Source organism: Varroa destructor, unplaced genomic scaffold (assembly GCF_002443255.2).
Source record: "Varroa destructor unplaced genomic scaffold, Vdes_3.0 BEIS01000001.1, whole genome shotgun sequence".
NCBI lineage: Eukaryota > Metazoa > Arthropoda > Arachnida > Mesostigmata > Varroidae > Varroa > Varroa destructor.
Window position 1 is genome coordinate 71,411,213 of NW_019211454.1, and position 5,808 is coordinate 71,417,020.

Here is a 5,808-nt window from a genome sequence, read left to right on the forward strand (position 1 = left end):
TTAAAAGCATTAAAGCTTTAAAAAGTGGCAATGCCGGTCCAGCGTCTTTGTCTTCCTGCGTTGTCCTGAATCTTTTGTTTCAATCACACAGCCTGGGGCTGCCAGTTGCGTAGATCAAAATTATTATGAAGTTTTCATTTTGTTTCTATTTGTTATTTTGATACAAGTGCATTTATTATTGTGACTTCGATTTACGTTTACATCGTACTTCTCGGCCGTTCTGCAGATCCATAGCTTCGCACGATGGGTTGGCCGGCAAAGGGTGCTGGTTACCGTTGGAAACAGGCTCATTTGAAAAGGCTTTAAGCCATATGTGTCATTTTCTAACAGCTGCATCGACAACATCGGGTGATAGCACCGTGTACTTTGGCAGATATATTCAATGAGTTTATTGTTGGAACAATTTATTTTGAATACTATCTCAACGTTAAATAAAAGGTAGGACGGATAGAAAAGGGGTGGCATTTATTTGTTTGATGCTATTAGCTAACAAACGTCATACAGTTTCGTTCCTTTTTAAAGCCTTTAATACTAACCGCACGTTCGCTTCCGTAGAATCTATCCTGTTGCATCGACCTATCCGAAAAGCAACTAGAGCTTCCCTTTTTATGTTACCAACTAGATTATTAGGCACTTATTGTTATTGCATTGTTAGGCACCATGCGTTTCTACGAACGACCCACAACCGTCTGCGCACAGGCTTCGCATATAAACTTACAACCTAAGCAGGTACTCTGAAGGAGCCTGATCCATACGCTCGCTGCCTGCTCCCATGTGATACATGCCTATTTGTTGAGCCGTCTATTAATTGTAACAATTCCACACACAATAGAATCAACTGCATATTGTGTGTAGCTTCCAGCTTTACAACAGTAAAATCACCAGAGATAAAATCTAAATGAATCATCCTGTAGTCTATTTAAGCTACCATCGGGGATAAAATAATCACATGTACTCTACCATTTTGTTTCTGCTAAAGGTAGTTGGGGCTATAGGTTTTTTTTTTTTTTTTTATTGGTCTGATATTAACCGTAAATTGCGCAAATGCTTGTATTTTTGTCGAAGACGTCTTCGAAAATTTCATCACAGGGCATTTAGGAACAGGTTCATGTGGAAGGTTATGAAAACTAGGAATCCAAACGACCGCAGGACTGGATATGCGGCTGGAATCTGGTTACTATTGGTTTAGAAACGTCAAATTTACCTATTTTTGTTAAGCGAGAATACGTGCGAAACTATCAATGGTATAATTCTCGATCAACTCGAATATCGCTGGTGTTACAGGCATGTGTTCCACGCAATATAACTCTTTCGGTAGGCACTTTAGTGTGAACTTTTATTCCGGTGATGTGCTGAATGATAAGCTGCGTGCTCTTCACATTGACATAGATTCGTAGCTCTGTTGTGACAGGGCCCGTATCCTGCTACTCGAGTAACGCTGTTCCGTCTGGTTGTCTCTCTCTTTCGGTATTATAGAGTTAGTTGGCTGTAGGTCTGTAAGCGAGAAAACGATCAGACATTTGCATCGGACCTATCAATGGCCGGATCACCATCCGAGTCAGCGCACTCGAACAGGAGCCAACCTTGGCCAGATCATTTGCAGCAGACGAAAAAGATAATCGCAGGAGTAGAGCGGCTCTTTTCGTTGGTTATGGCCCACTGCAGCTACAGCTGCATCTTACCATTACTAGATATTACTACAACTATGACGCCTCTCAGATGCGCTGAGATGACGGAAAGAAAGAGGTGCGCTGCGTGATGACATTCGCAAGTATCGGTAGCGAAAGCCTGAGGCCGGACGACGGACCCAGGCAATGAAATGAGCGTGTCCTAGTCGTGTAATCAGTGAGCCTTCGCTTGGCTGATGATGTCGACCAGGTGCAGATTCTACGAACCACAATTTTCACTGCCAGATACCTTGAGCGATTCGTTCGATTGCGTATAAAGATGTGAAGGCGTGATATGCAACGAGTTGTGTTGGCTTCCTTGGCCATGTGATAGGAAATCATGTTTTCGTTTTTAAACGTAGAGCCACAGCATATGGCCTATTTGGCTGGAAGTAGTATAATCCCCGCTTTGTTAGCTTTATGGAGTGATCCCTAAAAACTTAAAAGGGTGGGTGTTTGTTGGTTTAGATTATACCTAAGCTTCCAATTTAGCAAAGATTTTATGAATGTTCAAGGCACGCCACGCTTGTGTAAGCTTTGCCATAACCTTATGTCTTTGTGTTCAGGCGTATCTGAAACACACAGCGATACCTCACTGAATAAAAATCCATCTGGGTATCTCCTGATGGTAAGTCATACCTATATATCCCCTGTACGGCTTTGATGGGAATAGGTTTAAAATATTAATGATTCATTACTATAGCAGTATGCATGACCATAGCCTATTTGTCGAGCTATTTACGTTATGCTTTAGATAGTAATGAGATATATTTTATATAAAAAATATGTAATAAAAGTGTATTGTTTTCAGTTTTAAACTTTTAAGAAAGTGTAGTATTGACGTAATACCGAGTGCGTTGCTTTACGGCACAAAATAAAAATACAACAAATGCCTCTTGCTAATTACTTTACTAAATCATTGGTTAAAGCATATGCACTCTCGTCACAATAAACTATCTGTAAATAGTACATTTTGCAGGACAATGTTAACCCAGGATTATACCGATCGGTTCATACGATTGGCACCCAGGTCGTAGACCTGTGAACGACACTAACAGGAAACGTTTTGCCTTTTTTGGCAAACAACCCCTCTATCTAACAAAGGAAAAAAACAATAAAGAGAAGCGGTATCATCGTTTCGGAACAACGTAATACGAGGCACAGTCATGGCCTACATAGACATACAAAGGGAAGATGTAATCTTGCATCGTATATCAAAATCCATTCAGATCGAACAACAAGCTTCAGGCTTTGTTTTGTCGACTCTAAATGTTAGATATTTTAAGACGCTTGGACTTTGCTAAGATCTCTCGAAGCGACCGGAGAGGTAGACAGCTGCATTCACTCCTGTCGGACAAGAAGGACCAACTCTCCTGCTATAAGAGAGGTTCAGAATAGCGAGCCTCTCTACACCAGCTACCTTCTTGAGTCCGCTACGACGCTGTTTTCTATGAAGCCTGCACGCTTAGGCAAGAACCACGCGTAGTCCAAATAGCTTATGCTTTCCCCTACACGCATATAATTAGACATACAAATTAAATAAAGTAGTTTGGACTAAAGAGACAGTTTTGGATATTAGTTCCGGGTGTTATCGCTCGATTTCTACTATGCCGTTATTAAAAAAGCTTACGCTGTCCTAATAGACAGGTCTCTTTTCCTACACATGTATATGTATATATTAGAAGTTTAATCCGGTCTTTAAAACTAAACAGTGGAAAGTTTTGGGGTCATAATGTTATATGTCAGCCTGTTTCATACCACAGATGTAACGTTTACGTGTTCATAAACATAACTAGTTGATTGTTAAATGAGGCTTTACACAAAGGTTAGGAGAACAATTGAAGTTTGCCATCGGACGTCTCGCAGCTGAAAAATAATTAATTTCTAGTTGATTTTAATCGATCCCGCAGTGTGTTAGTATTGTGGACGTCGCCATTTACCAAAGACAGGTCATGGACATAAGCAGAGGTTCGAATTAGATTAAAATAGAAGCTTTACAATGAAACGGTTGTTGGGAGCACATACCAAGGCTATTTGATTCATCTCGATATGTGGTCAAGGAAAATCCATTTTAAAATATAACGCTTAATGGCGTTCTAGTTGAGCGTAAGTCATTCGTAAGGTTTATAAGCTCTTATTCCTTCTGTGCTTTCTTATTGTCAGCATCTCGTAGGATGCCAAATAGGTGCGATCATTTTGCTGAACGGATTATATTTATTGCTTTTCATCGGAAAATCGTTTATCGACCCCGGAAAGTAAGTGCTTGCCAAAGTCGCATATGCAGCCAGTGGGTCTCGGTGGCTGCAAAAAGCTCGTGGTGAACGTTGAAGTTTCTCTCAGCGCACGTCAAAGATAGGTCAAGCATACCCTCCGCTGCAGGGCTGCTCGAGGAGACTTCAATTGAAGTAAAAAACATTTTCCAAAAAATACCATTGGAGCCCTTAGAAGCGCAACCTAGTTGATTGCCAATGAAAATAAATTCGACCATGTCAGCGTTAAATATACAGTATCCTTGGAACCTCACACAAATCTTATTATACGAGCCTCATATATGTACAAAGTAGCCATCGCGTCTTACAGTTTACACGTGAAGCCGTAGCTTTTTTTGGACGGGTATTTTACGAATAAAAGCAGCGGCGCGTTAAGCCTTCTATTTTAATTATTATTGATAAAAATTTACAAGATTATCGCTTTAGTTCTATCATGGCATGTTAGTACTCCTTCATACTGTTTACGTGGTTATGCAATAGAGCTACAGCCGGCTGGCTCTATCATAGGAGTAAGCCGATTACTCGACTCCCCGTATGAGACAAACCAGGAATGACCAAGGCTGAGAAGTCGCACGTGAATCAATCAGATTGTTTGAAACAAATCGACAACGAGTTCCCGCCGTATGGAACCAGCCGACAGTGCGTGCGAAACGCCGCGTCCAACCCGATCTCTCTACATATATATATATATATATAGATTATATATGTATAAAAATTGATGATTTAGAGGGAAAGCGCTCTTGGAACCGCGAGAATCCCCCGCTAGAAACTACTGCTTGACAACGATCAATCATTGCAGCCTTACAAACCGAACGTAATAGCTATTATTTGCTTCTGATTTTTCTTACTGACATTTTTTGCCTATCGTCAAAATATACGGCCACTCTATTAATCGTTGCAATCGTACCAAGTAAAACGTGTCCCTTCTAGCGTACGATTGTGTTTCGGTGACAGCTAAGACTCTGCATTTCCCTCATAGATCATATAATATTATGCATGGACAAGTCTATGTCAACATGAAGGGCACATTGTCCTTATTGCAGTTGTCGTTATTGAACGTGTGATTCAACTACCGATAATATCGTATAACGCGAGTATGCATTTACGTTTTATTTGGGAATTTGTACTGCCGTGATAAGTGCCAAGAAGGAGCGAAGGGTCACAGACGGTGTTGGCTGATCGCTTGTCGGACACCCTCAGCTCCAATACATATGTAGTGTTCTGCTAAAGTTCTGAGGCCTAATATCCATTTTGTGGGTAGACGGTTCCATTTATGTAACATCGAACATAAAACAGCTGCCTCTCTATTCGAATGATTGGAGTGTCGTCCGCGTTGAGTAATTTCGCATCCTCCGAACAGCCTCCGAAATAAATCCTTATTGGGACAAACATTCACATTGGGATCCTAGAAAGGCACGACTTAGACTGAGATGCCTGAAATCCCAGCACACACTCGAGATGCATACGCGCATCCACGAAAAGGACTCCTGTCCTGGCCATATATTGCAATTATAGAGCAGAGCGAAAAGATACAATCCATACGATACACACCACTTCTATCATCAAGTTCATATTTATTTTTCATTTTTCCCTCTGTAACGCGCATACACTCACAGAAGCGTCCTAACTCAGACACATGCATGCGGAGTGTATGTTTGGCACGTTGAACAGAACTGCTCCGCGTTCCCCTCGACCCATCAATATCCCCCTCTCTCTCTCTTTCTTTTTGTCCTCCTCCGTTCGATGCTCACGACCTCTGTTGTGCTATATGCGGCCTAGTTTTCGTTATTTTCGTTGTTTTTTATGTTCACATATTTGCTGCTTTTCGTCGCTCCTTTATCTCGCACTGTCCTTTCTGCTTCGACTGGGAA

General features: G+C 41.3%; 1 long non-coding RNA gene across 1 annotated transcript in view; it reads right to left on the reverse strand.

Moving 5' to 3' along the window:
* LOC111253541 (uncharacterized) overlaps nucleotides 1–5,808 on the reverse strand; it is a 98,010-nt gene that overhangs the window by 27,312 nt on the left and 64,890 nt on the right. The gene's annotated exons all lie outside the window — the stretch shown is intronic.